Raw genomic sequence first — 25587 nt, 5'->3', positions numbered from 1 at the left:
CCTAGGTTAGAAAAGGTTGGGAACTGTTAGGCAGCTCTACTGATGCTGGACACATGCATACTGTATGACCTGGCCATTCCACTCCTACATATAAACCAACAGAAATGGATAAACAATCGCCAAAACCTGGAAGCTACCCAAATGCCCATCAGGAATAAAATGGATAAAAAAAGTGTGGTATATTTGCACACTGGAATACTATATCCAATAACAAAAAGAAATCTATAAATAATAGAAAAATATAAATTAATTTCATATTTTTATTATTTTCATGTACTGAGAGATAAAGGTCATATGCAAAACAGAATATATGATATAAATTCATTTACAAATTTAAAAAAAATAACAGGCAAAACTAACTATGGTATTAGAATTCAGGATAGGATTTATCCTTGGAGTGGGGAGATTATCTGGAAGAGTACATGAAGGAGCTTCTAAGATGCTGATAACATTCTGTTTCTTGACCTAAATACTGCTTACATGGTGCATTTAATTTGTGAAAATTCATAAGGTTATATTTTAAACTTATGATTTTTATACTTTTCTATGTGTATTCCTTCAAGAATGTTGTAAACTCAAACCTTTTATCAATCAGATTATCAAAAAATATATATTTGGCAGTTAAAACCTTTTTTTCTCTAAGTTTTCAATTTCAAAGATAATAATCTTTATTTGCAGAATTTCATTTGATTCTTCTTCAAATTCTGCCTAGTCATTTTTAATAGCTTCTTGTTCCTTGCTCATGTTTTAAAAGCTGTCTTTCATTTCTATAAACATTTTAAGGATACTTAGTTTATTTTTTTACTTTGATCATTCTTATATTGAGGTCCTTGGGATATCTGAGTCTACTGTTCTTTGTTTGGTTTGGTTTTTACATAATGGCTTGTGTACTCTGTGTAACTGCTAACTTTTTGCTGTGAACTCATATATGCTGATCTCAATCCGTGGAGATTCTAAAGAACTTCAGCTATGTGTGCATTCCTCCAAAGAGGATTCTCATCAGATTTAGCCAGACATTCTGAGTCTCTTTCACACTGGAATCTTAATTCACTTGAGGTTTCCTTGAGCCTGTGTGGATAATGTAAATTTAAACCCCAAACCCTCATGAAGTCTGAATTCTCAAAAGAGACTCTTTTTATGCCTCCATTCCCAGCCCAGACAAGAACAAATAATTTGTCATAGCAACTTTCTTTGCCAGATGAGTTCTTCTAGCCATCTTTTCTCTGAGGGTACAGATCTTCAAGACTCCTGGTTTTTGCTGGTTCTTAATAAGTCCCAACTTTACCGTGCTCAAGACCTTGTCTCCCATCCAACAGTGGGAGCTCTCTCTTCATTTTTAGCCCCTATGCATCTACCTTAAATTTTTATGAGCTTGGCTACACATATTTATACGACATTCAGCATTTCTTAGCATGTGTAATTAGGAGAGTTTCTCAAAACACTCAGTCTGTCACAATACCAGAGGCAGAAGTCCACTAGGCCTTCCCTACCTGATGCTTAAAGGCTAGTGAGACAATATAGCTGTCACTCTGGGTGTTTTGGCAAGGCCCCAATCTGTCACCTCCCACCTTCACTATACCTGAATTTTATAGAACTAAAAAATGTTTGAAGTGAGCTAAGATAAGCTGGGATGTCAACCAATCAATTTTCACAATGCGTGACCACCTACCATTTAGAGGACTTGCTAAAAGGTCACCTGACAGAGAGAAATTTGCTGCCTCTTTATTCCAATGGAAAAAAAAAATTCAGGAACTATTCATTTATACAACAAACATTCGCCAAGAACCTACTCTTGGCCAGCACAGCACAAAGTGCTAGACATATAACAGTGATCAAAACGTGAACTTGATCCTCAAAGAGTTTAGCAAGAATGCCCAAAAGTTTTTTTTCTTTTCCTTAAGTGCAAACTGATCAATAAGTAGAGACTGTCTGGAGTACTGTGTTAAGAATCTGAGGACAAGTTATAGTTCAGTAGATAAAGGTGATCTGTTTAAAATGTGAATGTTACCCTGCCACATTCCTGCTTCAGCACCTTGAACAGCTCCCCAGGACCCCTAGACTAGGATCCCAACTCCTCAGTGGCCATACAGGAAGTGGCCCTGCCGGTCTCCTGGCCTTCCTCCGACACTGCTCTTCCTACTCACGCTAGTCTCCTCATGCTGGCTTCCCTCTGTTCTCCAAAGATGCCGAGCTCATTCTCATTTCAGCTCATTTGCACATACCTTCCCTTTCATCTAGAATACTCTTCTCTCTGATATCCATATGGATCCCATGCCTCATCATCTGGGTCTCAGCTCAAATGAGAGACCCTTGGAAAAGGCCCTTCCCTGACACCCCATCAAAAGGAGCCCCACCACTGTATCACTGATCTATCACATCACCCCTTTTACTATTCTCTTCATACTACATATCATCAGTACCTTACATTATCTAGGTTTTCTTTTTTTTTTTTAATGGGTTTTCTCTTTAAGTCCATCCTTTGCTTTCCCTGTAGTCTCTAAATGTAATTGATAGGTAGTGGGTGTTCCATTCACATACGAAAATAAATGAGTAAGTGGTTAACGACATCTACAAGTATAAAAAATAAGAGAGTGGCTTTCATTTGTGCCACCTAATTGCTTCCCAGAAAATAAGACAAGTAGCAAAATATCTCAATTAGGTGCAATAAATGCCATAAGGTTCAGCAGTGGCCAAAGGGGGAGTAATGAACTCTGTTGGGAGCAAGTGTGGGAGACAGCGAAAATGTCCCAGAAAAGGCAGCTTACCAAAAGACCCTGATGAGTGAGTAGGCTGTTACTGGCTGCATGTGGTGGGGAAAGTACCTAGACAGGAAAAAGAGCAAATGCAGCAGCAAGCAGGTGAGAGGCTCCTGCTTCCTTTATGCCACCACCCTAAATTCAGAGAATGCGGAAACTTCCAAAGGGTTCCAGGTTTTACCCCTTCCCAGCGGTGGCCAGGGTATCCAACCATCAGAGCCCTATTGCAGACTTTACTGCCAATTAATTGTGTGATTCTGAAGCAAGCTGCTTCTCGCTCCAGTATTCAATTTCAGCATCTGGAGAACCGGCTCTAAAAGTCCGTTATTTCCTCCTGTGTTTGCTCCAGCACATGCTCTAAAATTGCTGATACTGAAACTATGAAACTTATAAATTCATTTTGCTGGTTAATTGTTTGGGCCTGGTTTATTTTTATTCTTTAATGACTAAGAGAGAGTCTATATAATATCTATGTGTCACTCTATTGCCTGATGGTGGCTCAATGCATAAATCAATTATGAAACACAGCTCTGGATTTTGGAAAATTCTAAAGCCTTGTGCAACTGTCTGTGGCCAATCAGCCTGGATAGGCACAGGGTAGATCTGTGATGCCCACACCACAGAGCTTCTCAGTGTGGGGTCTGCAGACCACTCCATATAACCTAAAGTCCTTGTTAAAAATTCAGATTGGGAGTTTGGGATTTGCAGATACCAACTACTATATATAAAATAAATAAACAACAAGGTCCTACCTTATAGCACAGGGAACTATATTCAATTTCTTACAAAGAGCTGTTATGGAAAAGAATCTGAAAAAAATTTTATGTATGTATATGTATAACTGAATCATTTGGCTGTACACCTGAAACTAACATTGTAAATCGACTACACTTTAATAAAATATAAAATTAAAAATAGAATTTAGAAAAGAATATGAAAAGGAATACATGTGTGTATAACTGAATCACTATACTGTTCACCAGAAATTAACACAACATTGTAAACTGACTACACTTCAATGAAAAAAATTCAGGTTCCTGGGTCCAGTTATCCACCACTCTCCTAGACCCAAGTGAATTAGAATCTCTCATGAGAAGTCTGCACTGTTAATAAGAATGCCAGGTACACTCATTCTTACACACCCTCACATAGAGAGCCACCACCACTTAGCTTCACTTGGTTCTATGGCAAAAACAAAAAATAAACAAAATGCTAACAGTAACGGTGGCTAGCGCTTACTAAGCACACATTCTGTGTCATGACCTACAGCAGGCTTCTCGGACTGACTTCTTTTCTTGTCCCAACAGCGCTACATAACTTACTCAAGTTCACATCACTGTTAGTTGGGGGAGTCAGGATTTGGGTCCATGTTTCTCTGACTGCAAAGCCCATGTTCTCAGCTGCTAACTAGACCATGGTAGGATAAACAGAGTGCTTAAGAGGAGTAGCCCTGAAATATATTCAAGATCTTGTAGAAGCTCACAGTGAAAAATAATATGAAAATGAATACATGTATATTGACGTATGACTGAAAAATTGTGCTGTACACCAGAAACTGACAAACATTGTAAACTGACTACAACTCAATAAAAGAAATTAAAAAATAAAAATTAATTTAAAAAAAAAGAGGGGCAGCCCTGGCATCAGCCTCAAGGGGTTCACACCACTAGCTGTATGCCCTTGGGCAAGTTCTTTAGCCTCCATTTCCCCATCTGGAAGGTGGGACCAAGAAGTGTTCCTACCTCACAGGGTGTTGGCTGTGAAGAATAATCGAGATGATTCATGTCGTGTTTACAAGGGAACTGGGCACATCGCAGGCACTCCATAAGCATTAGCCATTACCACCCAACCTCCTCTTTCTCCCACCTTCAGGGTCCTTGGTGCCTGTCCCTGGTCCCTAAGGAGGTCTCTGGCGAGCAGAAGACAAATCTGAAGCAAATCCATCCGCTCTGCTGGCAAACAACCCATAGCACGTGTTCTACCAAGCGTGGCTCAGGAGTGTGGTCTTTGGAGATAAAGGACTGCACATTATTTGTACTTAAATGTTCAAAGGGCATCAACTCCTTTCTACACAGAACATTTCCAGCTTTGCCGCTGCTTTTCCTTTCATGCCTCCTAATGGTCCTGTCTGTCATTACAAACCTTTCAGTTCTGCTTCAACAAAGCACAAAGGGATTCCATCCTTTAATCCCTAAAATAGTTTGTCTTTATAGTTTGGCACGTAAGAGTTGGTTGCAGCTGTAACTCCTGAAACCCGGCTCTCATTATGCCAAGAACTGCAATGTGTTGCTGCATCAAAGCGTGAGCGATAACAAATGCTTTCAGGTGGTGAGAACTGCTCTTTATGACCTCTTCCAAGTGCCCTCTTGACATGGAAGAACGTTCCTGACTAACCATCAATCATCATTAGTAGCCAATGGTGATAACTGTCCAGGTGACATCTCAGCCAAGGAAGGAACCTTCATCCTTAGAATGGCAGCTACTGCCAGACTGAAATATAGAGACACAGTGAAGACTTTTTTTTTCTTCCATGGCAAAAACTATTCCATAAGTCATGTTTTTACTAAACCTCTGAAGGAGGTACTTAAAATTATTCATTTTTCTTTCTAAATGAAACTATTTTTACAGTCATGCATAGAATTTTAAATCAGCCACTATTTATGACCGCAGATATTTCAAGAGCCCAAAGAGAAGAGAGTCAGCAGAAAAAACAGCATCACCACACTCTCCTCATGCAAATCCAGTGATGCGCCCGTGAGCTTCCACGTCCATCCTGAAAGCTCCACCCAGAGGAGACAAGGCATCTGAAGTGTACAAGCCATCCGCTAAACAACAGCTGAACGTGGCAGGACCCACGAAAAAGGCAACTCATTCCCTAGCAGGATGCCTTTTGCCGCACCACGCTGAGACCTTCCTGCCTCTAAAAGGGACTGATGCTCTTAGACGCAGAACCCTTTAAACAAATGGGGAAAATATACTGGTCCCTTAAGAATTTGATCTTTTTATCAATAAATTAATCAAGCTTGAAATCTTCTCAGAAAAATCCAACTCAAAACAGTAAATGCTTGGCTTTTGGTGAAAGCCAACATACGTAACTATGCCCAGAGAAGACACCTGCTCAAGCTGTATTCCATAACCTGCTGTGAGGCCAGTCCATTCGACCCGAGGTCCAACTCCACGGTGTTTCCAGCCTGGGAGGGTGTCCAGGATGAGCTGAAGTTTGGGTGGTAAAAGCTTTGCAATCAAAAGACCTGCATGAAAGAAGGGACCTCCCCAGAAGTTCATTTTGATGGATGTGGACCTCTAATTTCCTGAAACACCAAACACATTTCAAGGACCAACACTGAGTCCGTGCCACTGTTTCAGCAAGAGCAGCTGAGCGAAACATCAACCATGCGCATAGTAACAACAAAATGTTATCAGAAATCTCCACCCTAGAGAAGGAAACAGTCTGAGTTAAAAGGGGGAGCTTAGCTATCCCGAAAGCCCCAGGACCAACACAACTCCAGGCTTCACTCTGTCCTCCAGCCTGCTCCCACTGCTCCCTAGAGCTGTCCAGGGCCTGCACATGAAACGTGAAACTACAGAAACATCTGCCTCTTTCCCTGACCAGGGCACAAGCTGCAATTGTGAGTCAAAGAAGTATTGCAAAATATTATGAATAATGCAACCATATTACAAAAAGGGCTCTTACGAGATGGATGGAATTAAAATCAAGAAAAGTGTTTACAGAATTCAAGGAACTGGAGTCCAGATGCTGAACACATTTACCCAAACTCCTAACTAGAGCAGATTCTTACGGCAACAACTTAGACAAGGAGCAAAAGACCTTTGGTTCCTCCCACAGTCTGCTTTCTAGACTAAGTTCCCAACGTGGGCCTCCCTGCTGTCACTTTGGTCACCAAGCCACACAGTCCTCCTGTCCCAGCCCTAGGCCTGTACAGGTCTAATTTTAGTCCCTACCCCTGAGGGAAGGAAGCCTTCTCTCTTCCAGGCCCCTGGGCTCCAGGCCACTGCTTCTGAAATGACTCTATCCCATCTCCTTAGAGGAACCGCTGTGCTCGCTCCATGTTCTGATGTTGACATCCAGATGCAGTATTTGGGGTGGGAAGACGTCATTCTGGGGCTTATTATTTAACTCTGATTTGTTTACAAAAAAGCAGCATCCTCACTGAGTTTGGACTTGTTTCTTTCCTGGCAAAAGTCAGATTAGTGACAAAATACCTGAAGAATTTATAACCTCCTTTGTAACAATAATAGCTGTTCTTTTACAGCACCTAGCATGTGCCGGACACCAGACACAGGCCACTTCTAACCCTCATAGCAGGTAAGGAAAATGAGGCTCAGGGAGGTTAATAACGCATCAGTGTTATTAACAATTAGGTGGTTGAAACAGGAATTTGAATCTAGGTTCGTCTAACTGAGACAGGAAGGGGGCAGGGCACAGCCATTCAAGGAATGCTACACAATTAACATCAAAATGGTGAAAGATTCAACCCCAAGTAGGCCTTGAGGCTCAGGATGCTGAGAGATTTAACTTCCAGCACATCTTGAGCTTCATTATACGCTCATTGTAATATATTAGCATGGTGCATAACATGCCCACAGGCACCATGGCAGTCCCAAGGCTAGCCACAAAAGGTCACAGAGTGGGAAATGGCCGACTTCCTGGGAATCCCAGCCCCTTCCCCAGGCTACTTAGACTGGTCTTTTCATTTATTAGCATATGAAGCCACCAAGCCCATAAAAACCAGCAACACGGCACCTAGCGGCCACCCCTTTCTCCCCCTCTTCGTAGAAGGCCCGCATTCTGTCTATTTAATGTTTACCTACTTTTAATCTGAGCACCCAACCCCCACACCACGTGGCCTTTCTCTTGCCTTTCAATGTATCTCTCTGAATAAATCTACCTTCACTCAACTGTGGCTCGCTCTTGAATTCTTTCCTGTGCGAAGCCAAGGACCCACACTTGGCAGGGCACGTCCCAGGGGCTCGACCGAGACCTGGGACACAGCCCTCCTCACGCCCCACATCTGTTTTCCTGCATCATAACCACAAACCATGTGACTGGACCATTTCACCAAACTGTCCTAGCCACTGCTCCACTATTGAGGCTGGTTCTGCCCTGTAGTGAGTCCCATTCCAGGCTGAACTTCTTACAGAATAATTGGATGTTCTTGAAACTGCACCACGTTCTCTGATCTTGAGAAAGTGAAGCAATATAGGCTGTCTTGTGTGAATAAAGATGAGGATCAAAGGGGCTTTGACAGGAAGGTGGCGTAAGCATACTGTTCCCTATTCCTCCCACAGGTATAGCTAAAAAATGGGAACATTATATTTAAAACAAACATAACAAGACTCCGAAAGGTAGAAGTCAAGAAGGTTAAAGGGATCTCAACCCAAGGAATGACTTGGGGGTGAATTTCTAGATTTTCTTCTTCCTTCGTGTATTCCAGACTAGATACTGGGGAAGCCAGCAGCCTAGAATCAACAGGCATAGAGCAAAAATTTAAAACTCCTCTCTCTAACCCAAGAGCCAAGAAAGGGGCAGCTTAGCCCCTTTTAGATAGAAAACTTTTAGATAACAATCACTCTACTCCAATCAAACACTGCAGGAAAAAACTGCAGTCCTACCTCCACCCCACCAGCAAAGCCCTAACGGGGAGGCTAGACTGTACTGAGATGTCCCAACACCCCTACTAGGATGACTTCAGAGACTCCTGAGAAGGGAGACTGGACTTTCATCTCCACCAGGCGCAATCCCCCGCAGAGGGACTGTCAGAGGAACCTAGTGGAGATGCAGGACTTTACTACCAGCACTCAGCAGTTTCTGTCCCCAGGAGCGTCAGTGGAGGTCACATGGACAGCAGTGTCGAAGTACCCCTCCTTCTCACAGCCAGAGTCGTGTAGTTTCAATGAGCAATTACAGTCTTGAAACAAATGACAAACTGGAAATATTTGTCAAAGCAGGACTTCTCAGCAAAGAAAGAGAAGACAGAAAAAAGAACCAAATGGAAATTTTGAAACTAAAATATATCATAACTGAAATTTTTTTTAAAACCCTCAATGAATGGACTCAACAGCAAAATGGAGAGGACAGAGGAAAGGATCCATAAATTTGAGGACAGAAAAACAGAAATTATCTGATCTAAAAAAATAGAAAGTAGATTGAAAAAAAATTGAGCAAAGCCTCAGAGACCTATGGGATTATAATAAAAGATCTAAAAGATTTTATTAATAAAAGACCTGGTCATCTGGTTCCCAGAAAAAGAGAGAAAAGATGGTAAGGCCAAGAAAGTATTTAGAGAAATAATGGCTGAAAACTTCGCAAACTCAGCAAAAGACCAATTCAAGCATCTTGGTGAACACCAAACGGGGTAAACCAAAGAAATTCATAACAAGACACATCATAGTCACAATTCTGAAAACAAGAGACAAAGACAAAATCTTGAAAGTAGCCAGAGAGAATGGTCCATTAACTATAAGGGGAAAACATTTTGAATGATAGAGTATTTCTCGCAAGAAATCAAGGAGGCCAGCAGGAAGTGGCACAACATTTTTCAAGCGCAGAAAGAAAAAACTATCAGCCCAGGACTTTCTATCCAGAGGAAAGATTCTTCAGGGATGACGCGCTCAGAAGGAAAACTAAGGCAATCTTGTTACTAGCAGACCTAGCCTGAAAGGATGGCTAAAGGAAGCTCTCTAAACAGAAAGATCAAAGGAGTCTTGGGACACTGAGAAGGAGGAAAGAAAAGGTAGAGAGAAAAAATGGGTAAAATGCCACACACTTGACTTCTCTTTAGTTTTCTAAATTTAATTTATGATTAAAACAATCATAAAAGAAGGAGGGGAGGGGGGGTGAGTTTCTACACTTCAGTGGAACCAGTAAAATGTCAACACCAGTAGACTGTGATAAATCATCTGTATATAAATGTAATACACAGAACCACCACTAAAAAGCTACATAAGGAGAGCACTCTATAACACAACAGATAAATAAAGATGGAATTCTATGTAATGGTCCAGCAACCCACAAGGAAGCAGGAAAAGAGCAAAGGAGAGACTGGAGGGGAGGGAGAAGGGGTGGGTGGAGGCATCCCCACCTCCTGTGCCAAGGGCACTCCTGAGTTAACTAGACCCTTTTCACAGGGGAAGAGAGTCTCTCACTGCTCAGAGGAAACTTTCAGGTGGGGACAAGTGGAGGAACCCTCCAGGCAATTCCAGAGCTTTGCCTTAGGAATTACAGTCGGTTGGTGATGTTTGTACCTGCAATCATGGAAAACTCTTGTCAAAGCCAGCAGGCTGACCTGCCAACACACCCAAAGGGGCTCCTGGTCAAGGCATGGGTCTCAGCTAACCTTCAGCACAGCAGAGGTTCCCTCCAGGGGGAGGATGGCATGCTTACATCCCAACTGCAAAAGTCACAAGTCCCACTTGGTGTGCAACATATATGCCGGAAAAAATAAATTAAGGTGGCTTTGATGAAGGTCTGATGCAGCTTGGGCAAAGGAAAAAAGCTAGTGTGATATCTGGAGCCACACCCCAAATGCTTAAAGAAATCAGCTGAGTTCAACAACAGCCAGCCTTGGGAAACTCTCCCTACCAGGTATAAAGACCTATTTTATCAGGCAACTTAACAAGCATCTTCGGTCTCACGAGTACTAAAAAGAAAATGAACGCTGAGTCCCAGTGTAGTTCAGTCTCCCTTTAACTGCTTCAGTCCTTACTCCTTCAAGGCAGGTAGGGAGCCGCCAATCTTACAGTAAACCATTTCAAAGGACCTGCCGGCCCTGTGTTTCTGGCCCCCACCCCCAACCCTGTGCCTCTCAGAAGAATGCTTCTGAAAACTTTCCATTACAGTTGCTTATCATTTTTAAGCTTTAAAAAGAGAGAAATGTATAAATATCCTCCCCAGCATATTTGTACATTTCACGTCATATTCATTATTCCAAATGTAACTGTAATCAGTTCAACATAAAAGCATCTTAATATCTTCAGTAATGGCACTGGTAATCTTAAATATTAAAATCCACACTGGGGAAAAAAGGGGGCTCTGATTCATTCCCTCCTTCGAAATAAGCACAATCGACTCAGCACCCACCTCCGGTCTTCCTTTCTCCTGTCCCTTCCTGCCGCCTTCCTTCTGCCTTTTCTCCTTCCTCTTGCTCGTCTCCCTTAGTAGGTAACAAAGAGCAGGGGTGTAGGGGCAGAGTCAGGGTTGACCCCCAAAAATCCAATTAGTCCTTCCTCTTCCACAGACTCTGAAACCTAAGGCTTTTTATAAAAGTAGTAGTTCTAGCTTTCCCAGAAAATCTCTGCTCTTTATGTTTGCCCTGTCTTTAGCCAACTCCAATAGATTTTTCCATTGAGCTCTGGTCTATAACCCAGTTTCCAAAAAGGTGTGTTTGCAGACAATACCAGGTGGATTCCCTTGAGGTTCTGGAAACCATGTTCCTTTCACCAAAAGGCCAACAGCCCAAGGAAGGCTCTCTTGTACCTGTGTCCCACTCCGACTTCCCAAGAGCGGACCTGGCACTTGTGAAAATGTGGGAAGGTTGCTGAAAACTCAGAAAACAGGGTTTCATGGTTTTTTAAATACTGTTAAATTGGAAATTAATGCCTCAAGTTAATTTGGCTCTTTCTGCCTTGCGCTGATTAGTGAACACTAAACTTCACGCTAATACTCCCAAGCCATTTGCCTGCAACGCAGGACTCGCTTTCTAAATTCCACTGATTGCAGTAAAAATATAAACGTTCACATCATCTTATGACCGTGGTTCTACAGTGTTCCTACCGGGCCTGCTCTCCTCGCACAGGTGGGCTCGTGTGTATTGTGTTAGACGTTATGCCCCAACTTTCCAGTGCACATGAAGCTAGTGGTTTCCTAAAGTAGTCCTGGAATCCATTACCATGGAAACAAAAGGTACAAAAAACAAAAGGTACAAAAAGCTGTTTTTATCTAATAGGAAAACCTGGAGGAGCTCTAAAAAGATCAAAAGTATTTTCAAAGCAAAGGTATGTATAGCAAAATCCATTCTAGCTTGGGTTAAAGAAGACTTGGGATCGGGGGAGGGTTTAGCTTGATGGTAGAGTGCATGCTTAGCACAGAGGAGGTCTGGGATTCAGTCTCCAGTACCTCCATTTGAAAAAAAAAATAAACCTAATTATACCCCCCCAGAAAAGGAATACTAAAAAAAGAAGCCTTGGGGTAAAATAACAATGCAGGTTAATAGAGGAAGAATGAGGGTGGTGGGACGACAGCGAACACACAGCATCTTTGGGAGGCTCTGGGGCTGGACAGCCGATGGACACATGGGGCTGCTGACCAAGTCTATCCCCCAAAGTGGCTAAAAAACCCAACTATCAAGGAGAGGAAACAGAAGTAGAACTCTGATCTCTTCCCACATATGTGAAAATAAATCATCTGTTGTTCTGTATCGTACAAACTTTGGTCCTAATATCTTCCAACCATTCTAGACTAGACAGACTCGATGGAAATGAATAAATCAAATGTGCTCATTGTGTCATCTCTCCATTTGCTCTAGAACTTGCTCCCATGTGTTGAGGAAATGCTGTCATGGGTCATATTTTAGCTTGGGAAAGGAGTAGGTACAAGCCACATGTATTTGTTTTTGTGTCTCAGTGTCTTCCTAAAGTCCAAGTTGTTTCACCACATCCTGCCATTAACTTCAAAGAATAATTCTGGATATGTTAGTCCTTTCATGGAAAACCTCCTGATACCTAAACTGCCCAGGCCATCTGTAAAAATACAAATTCGTCCCTTCCATCCTCCTCCTCGGAAACCGTCTGGCACAATGGGAAGCTCCCATCCGTGGTGCTGGAGGAGCACACGTTTCCTAACATTTCCCAGGAGCAGGGCAGGCACCTGGGGCCATGAGCAGTCAGATTCGATCCTTGTACCCAGGCCACTGCCCACTGAGGATGCACTGGCCAGCCTGCCTGCCATTCCAGCCACTTCCACACTGAGAGTTGGCAGCTGAGCTGAAGTCCTCTGTGATAACTTCTCGGCTCAAAGGCAATCTCTCAGAATGGCAAGGGAAAATGAACTCAGAACAGGGTTAAACTAACAGCAGGAGTGTGTTCAGGAGAAAGAAACCATAACAGGAAGGACTTGAAATCATACTGTCTGAAAGACTGTGCAAAGCAGTGATTGAAAGCACAAGCTTTTGTATCTGTCAGACCGAGGTTTGACTATGGCTTGGCCACTTACTTTCCAAGTAAGTTATCCAAGAAGCCTTAGGTAAGCCTCATTTCCTCATCTGAAAGCCACACTTACCAGATGGGATTATAATGGGGACCAAAGAAGTTCAGGCATGCTGTGTGTTTAACACAGTGCCTGATGTACAGGAAGCGCTCGGTAAATGTTAAGCTCCTGTGCTGTTACTATCAGGAGCAGGTAAAACAGTAGAAATTTTTAGCCTGGAGAACTCAAGAGTCAGAACATCAGGACCTTTGAAGATCTGTCCCAAAAGGAAAGACAGGAGCAGGGCCAATGTGTAGAAGTGATTGACAGCGACCTGTTCCTGTGTTGAGTACTGGGACGGCTTCCCTGTCCAAATGGCTGGGTGGGCTTCCCCATCCCTTCTGGAATTAAAGCCACTCCTAAAACTGTCCAAGGGGGAAGAAGATTTCAGGTCAGAATGAAGGAAAAAGAAAAAAAAATAAAAGAATGCCATTACAAAATGGAGTGGGCCAGTGTGTGGGATTGTTAGCGTCCCGTCACCGACAGTGCTTCAATGTGTCAATTCAGGATGCTTGGTTTTGGTACCTACTGTGTGCCAAGGACCCCACCAGGTACTCCCAGGGACATAAAGATGAGCAAGACATGGACTTGTTTTTTACCCTCCAGAGCACTGTACTCTAGAGGGGGGTTGGGTAGAGATGTATCTTTAACACAACTAAGAGGAACAAAATGCAGCACGGAATTGCTAGGTATCAAGGATCTTAGTAGACTAGATTCTGCTCTGGATAAAAGGCTTTAATAGAATATCTCAAAAATCCCTTCCATCCCTAAGATTCCATTATGCCAAGTATTAGGGGAACAAGGGAAAACAATTTTTTCTAATAATAAATTGTGAAGCTTCCTAAAACATTTTTGAAATGTCCATTAGTGGGTACGAAATTTGAAAACAGCAGAATTCTTCCACTGAATTTGAGCTATAAAAAACAAAGTGTAATGCAAAACTGTGTACTTTTCCTTCATAAGAACCATTTTCTAATTGGGAATAGCTTCGTTAAGGGTAAGTCTCATCATGTAGATGTGATCAGCATTATTTAGAGGTTTTTACATTTATTTCACTTCAAAATCCTAAATGTGTACCAGTTTGCTAGAATGAAATATTAATGCTATTAAACACAACGAAATTTTCTAAATAAGGCATTAAAATATTTACTCATCAACCTTGGACCACTACAGTATCTTAGATCACTGATTTAATATCTAAATTTCTTTTTATCACATGTATGCCTAACACAGATCAGTAAAGGCTGAAATTTAACTGTAATTACAGCCCCAAAATACAGGTTTTTCATTTTTAGTTCCTCATAATTCAGAGAATTCAGAGAAACGCTTAAGGGTAAATATAAGTTTGAAGCTTAAAATCCCGATTCTCCCAGCATGTGCTTAAACCCATCGCACTTCACATGCAAACCCTTGGCCCCGCACCGCTCTCAGGACCGTGTTGGCTCCGATCAGCATGGAGGAGACAGATGGGGCGTTCAGTTAAGGAGTAGTTCTGGGTTATTTTATTTTTGTTAGAGAAAGAAGCTGTGGGAAAAATATTCTCCACTTAATATATTTTACTTTCAGCGAGGTGTTAACCTCGTAAATATTAATTTATACACATGCAAAACTCACTAGTTACTTTAGCTGTATGAATATAAATGAATTAAAGTAATCCGAACTAAAAAATGGAAGTTCTAGTATCTTTGCTCCTCAGGCAGACGGGAAAAAAATCCAAGGATTTAAGATTCCATCCCAGCGGTTTCAAAGACAACAAAACATCTCCCATCAAGCTCCCGTTTAAATCAGTGGGGTAACAACAGTAGAAATTACAAGTTAAAGTCCTGCAGCATAAAGGAAAAAAATAATCATTTATGCCATTTTCAATACAGAACCTACTTCCAAGTCACTCAACATGGTTTAGACTTAGAGTATCATAAATTCTCCACATTATTTATTTATTTATTTATTTATTTTACCTTACTGAGATCTGTGACCACTTTGTGAAACAGAGAAAGTGCAGATATGGTTTCCCCCAGTTTCTTCGAGGGCCAAGGAGACAGGAAGGAGATGCTAGGACCCTATCAAGGACTGTGGCTTTCCTTACTGGAATGAGGCAAATAAAATCAATTTGCTGATAATGCATTTAATTTCTCTCTCAGCAATTAATTGTGTATCGGTGCTTAATGAGAACAGTATATACACAGTCAAGATTTACACGTGGCAAATGAAAAAAATTTTTTTGATCTTAGGCTACATGGATTTCCAAAATGCAAAAATGGGGGGAGGGGAGGGGGAGGGCTTCTCCAGGGTCCACTAGCTCCTTGCTTGCATCGCATAGCAATTCCCCTCCTTTACTTTATTTATCCCTACCCCTGATTGAGAGGGCTTAGAATTCTGCCCTCAGCATGCTCAGTACCCACTTGCTTGGATTTTAACTGAGGCCCCCACTTTTGTGTTCAGTGGGAGCTAGGGGCGTGGCCCTCCAACCCTCTTCATTTTCAGTCCTCCCAGGAGACTCTTAAAGTGGTCTTTTGAAGTTGTGTCAGAGCAGAGAGACGCTAAGCAGAAGAAATGAGGTTTCCACTTACTTCCATCTTTACATAGCTGAACAGGACTGGGCATCGGGTCAAAGGTTCATGGGATTGCCCACGCCTGGAAGAGCCCGCCTCCTCTCCCCGCCTCTGGGTTTATATACTCCTACCCACCCCTCTGGGCCCAGGCCAATCCCACATTACCACACGCAGCCTGACTGATAGCTGCAGCAGCCTCAGGTGAAGTCGGCCTCTCTTCTAAACGCTGATACCACATTATAGCCTCATTACATCGTTTTATACTATTCGTCATTATTTCATGTGTGTTAGTGATTTCTCCCCAACTCGATTCTGAGCAATGTGAAAGCTTAGAATCTTCTACTTCTTTCCTAGTTATCCCCTAGCGTGTCAGACACAACGCATATACCTCCAGGATGCTGAATAAACACCTGCTCGGGCATGGACTGGCTATTACTTGTTCCACCTGTTAAAGAATGAGAGTAAGTGGGTAATATGCTGGCATTTCTTCACCCGATTCAGCTTCTCTTGGTGGCAAAAAAAAAAGAGCTTTCACACTTACTGCATTTAAAGAACAATACTAAGAACTATTCAGCATTATCTCGTAACACTGATAGGATTCCTGCAAAGACGGCAGAATTCTGCATTGCAAAAATACCACTGCTCTTTCCCTGTGAAGTCTTTTCACAGCTGAGTAAATTACCCATGTTTGAGTAAAATGAGAACTTACCAAGGCATAGTTGATATGTGCTTGACTGAATTAGTCCCACTTTAAGCAGGTGGAGCAAGATAGGTCATCGTGTGAGTTAAAGTTTCACATATTCAGTTCCACTATTTTTCTGATTGTCCAAAAATGAATGTGACTTTCAGAGATAGTACCCATAAATCTTTTTAGTGCTTCTGTTTCTGACATTTGTAGCCAAAGGCAATAGGTATAAGTGTTCAGTGTCCATAGAAGGATAGTGTTCTTTGTCCAGAATGGGCCTGTGTTTCTGTCTGTGCTGGATCATTGCACCAAACATGGCAAAGAAAAGGGAATTCCAACCCCAAAGACAAACTTAAAGGCTGCCATCCAGCCTTGGAGTTAGTCAGCTGCTGATCCTCAACCACAACTCCACCTCTTATACCATCAAACCGAGATTCTTGGAAAGGGCCCAAAGGAGCCAGGATTTGTTTTGTTTTGTTTTTTTTCCAAAACTGAATCCTAATGGCACTTTTGTTTGGGTGCTGGTATAACCTTAAAATTTAGCACAGCTTGTCTCCGGGTCATCCAATCTTTCCCTTGGCTTTGTGTTCATTAAATAAAACTGATTCTTACCGCCTGAGTCATGGGATTTGCAAAGACCAGCAGTCCACTACTTTCTCTGCTCAGTTGGCTGGAACACGGGGTTGCTGAGGGCCCAGTCCCACGTGTGGCCTCTAGGCAAATGAGACAGCCCTGCTCCATGCCAGAGCCTATTTGGAGCGATGGATTGCATTGTTTCTTGGTCAGTGATGACATCTTTAATGCTAACTTGCCATTGTTCAAAGCAGAGCAAGCCAGTGCATGGCTGAGTATTGGAGGACAGGTAGAACTCAAAATGAATATCCCACTAACAGCAGACATCAGTATCTTCCTCCTCATTTTCATCATCATAGCAGACATTTATGGTCCTAACTAGGCATGAGGGATCTTGCTTAGGACTCTATGCACTTTATCTTATTTACCTTCATTTAAAACCTTATGAAGGAGGTACTATTAGTATTTACTTTTTAGATACAAGAAAGCTAAGATTTTGTGAGATTAACTAGCGTGCTTAAGGCAACACAGCTAATAAGCGTTACATCAGAATTTGAACTCAGAAAGTCTACAAAGCCTGACCTATTTCATATAATTCACATTATTCTGTTTTACTCAAAAGAGTAGTAAACACTACTTGATAAGTAAATTACAATTATCTATAATTTGAATAGACAGCTCCTGATGATAAATATCTACAGGACAAAATATCTCCACAACAAATTTGCATAAGATTGATAAGTCATTTTTTCTATAAATGAATATAAATGCAAAGATTCTCAGAGCCGAGATGATAAATCACTTTGAGAACTCTAATACTTAGAATTGTGACAATGTTAAATACTCAGAGGCAGAGTGTAAGAAATAAGACAAACACTAATCAAAGCTGGAATTCACTCTCAATCCGTATAAAAGGAAGCAAGGGTGAGTGGGAGCAAGAATATATCACTATCCTCACAGCACCAAGAGAGCCCAGGGTGACACTGTAAGGGACACAGAGACAGACCCATGACTTCTCCGACGCTGGGCCTAACCCATAGATCCTGGGTTATATCATAGTAAGGAACGCGGCCTCCCCAAGCACAGAGGGAGCCTGGGAGAGCCTTGAAAGGAGACAAATGGCCAACACTGAAAACACATGATCAGCCGGCTGGGCCAAACAGAGTAAATCAGCGGGGACTGGCCTCGTTCTGGAAACAGGTAAAGGTGACTTTGGACAGTACTATACCTGGCCTCCTTCCCACCCCATCAGCCTGGTGCTCATATAATGTATTTAAAGTACATAAAGAGAACACGTATATTTCTATACTATTAAGTGTGCTTAGACATGGGAAGAGTCCCAGATTACAGTTAAAAAGAGATGTCTCTGTCTTTTGCCAGAGAATGTATTGTATCAATTAAATGGGTAAATAGGCCCTTTTTCCCCACTGTGGGGAAAGAAGAGCCTCTTGTGACCCTCTGTTGATTAAGACTGCTGGGCAGTGTTATTTGCAATCTCATTGCATAATGGAAATCAGGAGGTAGCTGTCATGGTTTCTGAAGACAAATTGCTGGGAGCTGAGACAAATCGTAGCCTCTTTCGTCTCTTTCTGTTCTCAATTCCCTGTTAATGTGTAGCTTACAGTCTACGTTTCTTACATCAGTCTGCTCCACTGTCACAGGTAGTAAAAAAAAAAAAAAAATATGAGTCCAAGTGGTCATCTGAGTGACCCTGCCTTAGGAACCGTGTTCAAGTGACCATCCATTGATCGTTACTCCTGAGCCATGCATGATTTAACACGGAACACAACTTCCAAAAGGGCACACAATTAAAAATAGATCCATACAGCAGCTGCTGTGATTATGACCAATATGAACAGAAACTCAACCAGGCATGAGTCAAAAGGAAAAAGGCTGCTGCCAGACAGAACATGGTTCAACCTCATTTTTCTCTTGTGTACTTGGACTTGCTAAGTCAGCCAGCCAGTGATTTGCATGAAGCAGAGGTTCTCAAAGTGCCGTCTGTGAAACAGCAAGCAGCGTCACCTGGGAACCGTGAGAAATGTCAAGTCTCAGACCCAAACCCAAACCTACTGACTCAGAAGCTCTGGAGGCTCAGCGATCTGCGCTTTAACAAACCCTCTGGGTGATTTGGATGCGAGCTCAAGTTGGAGAGTCAGGAAACAGCCCTCAGGTGCTAAGTCTTCCCCGGAAGGTGCAACATCTGGTTGTAAAAAGCCATCTTCGGTAGAGTCTTGAAACCAGATAAAACCACCGCCATCTTCAATTTTGCTGTAAACTAAAACTTCTCTAAAAAATCGAGTCTGTAAATCTTTTTTTAAAAACTAACCACTGCAATCTTTAAGGTAAATGAGTAGAAAGAAAAGCACAGGATACTCCTTATGCAGATTTAAATATATATAACTGAATCACTATGCTGTACACCAGAAATTATCACAACACTACAAATCAACTATACTTCAACTTAAAAAAAAGAAAGAAATCAAAGTCAAGTAACCTATCAGTAAAGGATTTATTAAACAAATGATGCTCTATTTATAAAATTAAAAACCAAGCAGTCAAAGTTTTATATTCTCAGTTCCTGGAGTCACCTGGTGGTCACTTAAAATATACCAATGCCAGGGCTCCACCCCAGTTTCATTGATCTAGGGTAGGGCCTGGGCTTTTTTAAAAGCCATCCAGACGATGGTAACGTGCAGCCAGGGCTGAGAATTACTGAGGTGAATCTATCTTAACCAACATGGAAACCTCTCCCAGGCACATTGTTACGTGAAAAGGAACGTTCTAAAACATAACTATTAATAAAATCCTCCGTGTGTATAACTTTATTAATAGATATGTGTGTTTGGATGTGGTCTCTTTCCATTTTACACTATCTACTTATTCATTGCTAAACCTTTCGAAATGAGAATGTGCTTATGTCTTTTACTTATTTAATTTTTAATTTTAAAAAGTCTGGGGGTGGGAATAGCTCAGTGGTAGAGCACGTGCTTAGCATACATAAGGTCCTGGGTTCAAACACCAGTACCTCCATTCAGAAAAAAAATATTTTTTAAGAGTACATTTCTCTTTAAAAGAAAAAAATCTGTTTAGAGAAAATGTGAATTGGTAGGAAAATGAGGCAGCACATGAAAATAGGAACTCCGAAAATACACCATCTCTCCTTCTTTCTCCCCTTCTCTCTCCTTCTGTTCCTTTTTCTCAAAGAGAACAAAAGTAAATACACAAAATCCCATTTCTGTTCTATCTACCCAATACCTATTATTTCCCACACCTGGGACTGGGGGCAGGGAATGGGAGGAGATGGAGCGGGTAGAGAGGAATGGTTCATGCATGCATTCATTCATTCATTCTGCAAATATTGGCTGGGTTTCAAGATAGATCTATTCTAGGTGTTGGAAATAACAGCAGCAAACAAGACACACACGCCCTCATGGATAACACGGATATCATCCTGCCCTCCTGGAGCTTTGTTTCATGGAACAAAGAAACTGCATGTGGTCAAGAGAAGTGAGAAAAGACTTCTGGAAGTAGAGGTGGACCTTCACCCTGGGAGCAATGGCAGCCATTAGGGCTTTAAGAAGAGGAGTGGCATTACCAAGTCTGCCTATTTATATATCTCTATGACTGTGAGTTGTGCGGTGACCACGAGCAGTGCCCATTTCTCCCTGCACCCCTACTTGGGGTCACACAAAGAGAACACCCACCACCTCTCATCTGAGGTGAATGGGCTTTTTACAAAATCAAATTAGAGCTTGCTACCGGAGCCAAGGATTGACTGAAGGGGTCTATCTTCCAATTTTCCATTATCTATTTGCTATCAAGTAAGATTTAACATGAAACATTACCTCCTGTTGAGGTTATCGATTGGGCTCATTTGTCTGTCCATCTAACGAGACGAGCCTCGATATGGCAGATTTACCTGCTCAGACCTGACGGTTAACAAAGCCCCATCATCTGCGATAAATAACTCACAAAACCCTTGGCTTTATGGAAGTGGTTGCTGCAATTAGCAGAGTGTCTTGGAAGAACATAGATCTTTGAAAACACGGTAGGGTAGGCAATCACATCCAGGGTAATGGGATGCTTCACTGTACTTCACTTACGTAACATGAAAGTCAGTTTTAGCCATTTGGATCCAGGGCACTTCCACACGGGGAGAAATTATCTAGCCCACCTACAAGTGGATTTCTATTTAAAAGTCCCATTTGATTGCTTTGGGAAGTATACACTGCAGACTGACCCCCATCCTTCCAGAGTTGAATATTTACTCTCTAGGGAAAGTTAACCAGAAAAACATAAGAGAGAAAAGTTATATGTGACCCTGTCCTTTAATAACCCCGATGCATCTATGTGGACATTAATATGCGTTACCTCCAAGCATTGATGTGCTATTTTTAACTTAGAATGTTCAATCTTTGCTCAAAGTAAGACATATGATTAGTGCTTTGAGGAACAGATTTGCTCTAATTTAAAGGAGAAGGGTGGAAATGTTCTAGAAAAGGGAAAAGATCCCAGCTCTTTATAAAACATATGCAAATTCCTTGAAACTGCTTTATAAAACAAATTTAAATTATGGGCTTCCCAGTCAACATTTCCAAAAGGCCCTCTCATCCTTTTTTAATTCTTCTCAAACTACACAATCTCTGTCTGAGAGCCGGATCCGTCTTTTCTTTGGTCTCTCTGCAACACAGGAGCCCCTGAAATGGTACATTCCCCTTCGTGAATATATGAAGGATGGAGCAGTTCTGGGCTTTCTGGGTTTGCTGCTCTGCAGTTACGTGTCACGTTATCCCAATTGATCCTACTATTACCTAAACCATTAACGTGCTATAGGAATTAAACAATCACTTCGCTGACCACTCTGCCCCACGTTAACCCATATATGACACAGGTGTGCATATGTGCGTGTGCTTTAAGCACAGCAGTGCTTCTAAAAATTTCAGATCATTAAAGTCTTGTCCTGTGACTCTCAGACTTGTTTCCACTCCCAACACACCTAAGAAACATGAGACACTTCAATCAGTACAAATGGTTCTCAGGAGGGAGCTGGGAGACACACACTCACTGGGTCCTGTCCTGTGAAAAGCCTCTGAGGTAGTTTTGAGAGCCTACACACACCCCCAGGGCATGAGGACAGAGGTTGACACTCAGGGTTGACAACCACTGGTTTAGCAGAGAATTGAGTGTCCCTCAAGCCACAGGACAGCTTCTGCCCCAGGTGGGGCCTGGCGCCACTCCCTGTCCAGTTCTCCTCTGATTTTTTCATTTGCCTCTGAGCTTCAATAGGAAGATAAACAAAGATAGGGCAACACTCCTCCTTCCCTCTAGAGATGAGCAGGACCAGGTGTACCCCAGAGCAGAGGAGGTGGGCCCCAACAATGCAGCCTCTGGGAGGCTGAATGAACCTCCCCTGATGCCTGAATCCCCTTTACAAAGACCAGTCATTTCATTAAACCACACTTAGTGATCCTGAGGAAAGGCAAATCCTCCTCTGACGTAAACCCAGACACACTATGTGCAGATGACCGGTAGTCCATAACAGCTCCTTTCCTAAAGCCAGGCTTCCATTAGGAGAACACGGAGGGATAAGAGGACAGAAGAGGCTGCCACAGGAGGCAAGACGGAAGGAGAGGAAGACGGGGATGTTGGAGGACTTTGTCTCCTTCACAATTTGGCCCAGGCAGATGCTTCATGGCTTTACCAGGATCATCCAAAAAAAGAGAACTGAGACATTTGGAGATTACTTCTGATTTCAGCCCAAATATTTTCTATACAATTTTAAGCAGGTTCCCAGCTACATTCTAAAATCCCAACTAATGTTTGTTGTTGAGCAGGACATTGAATAACTTCCCAACTTGATTCATTAATCAAGACCTTGTTTACATCCCTTACGGTCAAGGTTAATTGTTTGTGTGTTTTCAAACCAAGATGCTCTGCCTTCTGTAACTCCATTAATCCAGGAATAAGTAGCAATATGTTGATATCCATGCATCTTTTTAGATTCTATGGGTCATCCGCTGTCCTGGAGGGGCCCAAGCTCCATAAAACTGTCCTAAACATTTAACTTTACTCAAGTCATAGCATTTGCTTAATCAAATTATTATATTCCAAAATGGAACTGTAAGCCAATCTCTAACGTATTAATTTGCCAATCATTCCTTTGATAACTATTCAAATATTCCATGTGTTCTCACATATGTGTTTAAACAGAATATATTCACACATAAAGTGAAACGTTTTCTATTCCATGAGTGCCCGTCATGATTAATGTAAGCGTGGAGTGCTCGCTGGAGGTCTCATATAAATCATCAAGTAAATGATAGTAGCACAACCACCATTAAGTTGTAATTATCAGTTCACATTCATGGGGTTCCAGGTTCAGCTGGAAGGTGGGCTGATCCCCTATATTCTCTCACTTACTTTTAAAAGACAAATTTTTCAAGCTTTCAAGCCCTAGTTATTCAGTTAATAAATACATTTGCTCCTATATATTAAATGCTCACTCCAGGCCAGCATATTAGTCTTAGTTATGACATCGACCATAACCAACATCCCCTCCTGGCTACAGAACTGACCTGAAGCATTCGACTCTGCCCGAAGAGTCACTGGTAATCCTCTGATCTGGTCAAATAAGGTCCCTCCAAAGTTACCCAGGAGAGTAAGGAGAGAACTGGCCAGTCAGCAAGGGAAGAACAGAGCAGAGAAAAGCCAGATCCAGACTGCATCAAAACAAAACCCACCCTTCAGGTGGCCTGAGGTTCCCTTTGGCAGCCCAAGGAGGCAAAGGACAGTTACATCCTGGTGGAATCCTTCACTGCATTTTCCCGTTAAATCCCATCCAACAACCTAACACAATGTCAACATCCCCATTTTACAGATAAGCTGATTCTGTACAAAATTAATGTAAAGAAGCTTTGAAAACCTCAACTCAGCAATTATCACCTCCACCCCACTCCTCAAATCCTTGCCTATTTTTGGCACCAGATTATAGGAATTCACAGGAATTACAATGGGATTGATGGGAACAGAATCCATGTAAAAGGGTAGGGTAATGAAAAAAAGGGGCAAGGGGTAATGGAAGAAAGGGAGAAGAGCCTCATGAAGTTTTCCTCTTCTCTAAAAGTGGGTATGGCTGAGCCATAGTTGATGTGTTAAGAACAGAAAAGAGATGCTTTGGAGCAGGGCAGGAGGGAGATCGAGTCTGAGAGGAGAAGGGAATTGGGAAACGGGCGGGACTAGACATCACCCAGGAGACAAAAATACCCTGGGGTTCAGCATCAGGACTGCTGGGAGAAATCCTGGATCCCAGGATGCGGGGGTGAACCTGGAGGATTCTGGTTCTGCATCTTGCCTCCAAGCAAGGGGTCAGTCAGCCCCAGAGAAATCACTAACAACTTCCCAGCTTCCCTTGAAAGTTTCCAGAGGTGGGGAACTAGAGCACCCTTGGCTGCCTTTTTACTCTTGTGTCCCTCTCATTTCCAAGAGGCTCCTTCTAACATCTGGCTCACGTATCTCTGGCATTGCTTAACGCCTGCGTGTGCCTCTTCAGTACTCCTTAGACACAGAGAGCTTCTACTCAGCAGCATCCTCATTTGAGAAAATTTCACCAGTCTGCAAAGGGTCCTTGAGCTGCCTCTTAGCATTCTTTCCTCTAAACTAAGGGAATTCGTACAGAAGTTGGGGGATGCTACAGGCATGAACCAGACTAGATGGCCCCCCAAGATAGCTTTCCAAACCAGAAAGCCTTTGATCCGAACACTTTCATCTCCCTTTTGAAGTAAGTTTTCCATCACTTTGTTCATTTTTGTCACAATATCTGTCACCTGTCCAACTTCTCCATATTCTTTCAATCTTTTTAAATCTAATATGCATAGAAACAGTTTCTCACAATATAAAACGAAGACTCATTAATTCAGAATAAGTTGGAAAAGTCATGTCCCACTGAGTGAAAAATCAGAGTGAAAAGTATTTTCAATTTTTAAAATTATGTCTATTACAAAAGACCACATAATGGATAGTAATAAATAAAATTAGAGTTAATGAAAGATGCCTTATAATTTTATTTTTATGGAACTTTATATTTTAAAAGTATTGTTCCATATGTTATTTCATTTTGCCAATTTTATTCAATATGCAAATGCAATTTATAGGTAATGATCATCCAAGCTAAATCAAAAAGTCTCAAATTATCCTGCTAAATTTGAACTTTTAACTCAGTAAGAATTACATATAATTATTCTAAGTCTGCATCAGAGCAGTCTGAATTAATGAGGTTCTGCTCTATTGTACCTATAATAAACCTGACAATTGTATGGCCATCTTCTAGCCTAGAGTGTCACTCCCATCTACACATTAGTAATAAATACTATTTCTCACACAGGAACTTTTGTCATAACAGTGCGTCCCACGTTAAAGAAGTTTCACCTAGTAAATTATCTTAAACCTCAAATACCATTGGAATATTTGATATGATAAATGAGCTAAGAGTTCTCTAAAAACACTTGCTTTGTTTTAAAATATGCCTCAATAAAGAGCATTATCCCAAGATGCTGAGGACTCAACATGGTACAAAAATGATCACCTGTTGGTTCCATAAAAAAAAAAGTCACAATGAATCTGATGAATTATTTTTTAAATGGAACTAAATCAACACATATAGAAACCCAGACACAAAATCCTCTCTTCGAGGAACCTGTGACCCTAAAAGGGTCTAAGAGCATCTTCACTGCTTTCTCTTCTTAAACTGCAGTTGGA

At 41.8% G+C, this 25587-nt stretch overlaps 1 protein-coding gene across 3 annotated transcripts in view; it reads right to left on the bottom strand.

The window, feature by feature from the left end:
- GRM8 (glutamate metabotropic receptor 8) overlaps positions 1–25587 on the bottom strand; it is a 680033-nt gene that overhangs the window by 639781 nt on the left and 14665 nt on the right. The window lies entirely within an intron of this gene.

This window comes from Vicugna pacos, chromosome 7 (assembly GCF_048564905.1).
Source record: "Vicugna pacos chromosome 7, VicPac4, whole genome shotgun sequence".
Taxonomy (NCBI): domain Eukaryota; kingdom Metazoa; phylum Chordata; class Mammalia; order Artiodactyla; family Camelidae; genus Vicugna; species Vicugna pacos.
This window is presented reverse-complemented; position numbering and strand designations above follow the sequence as displayed.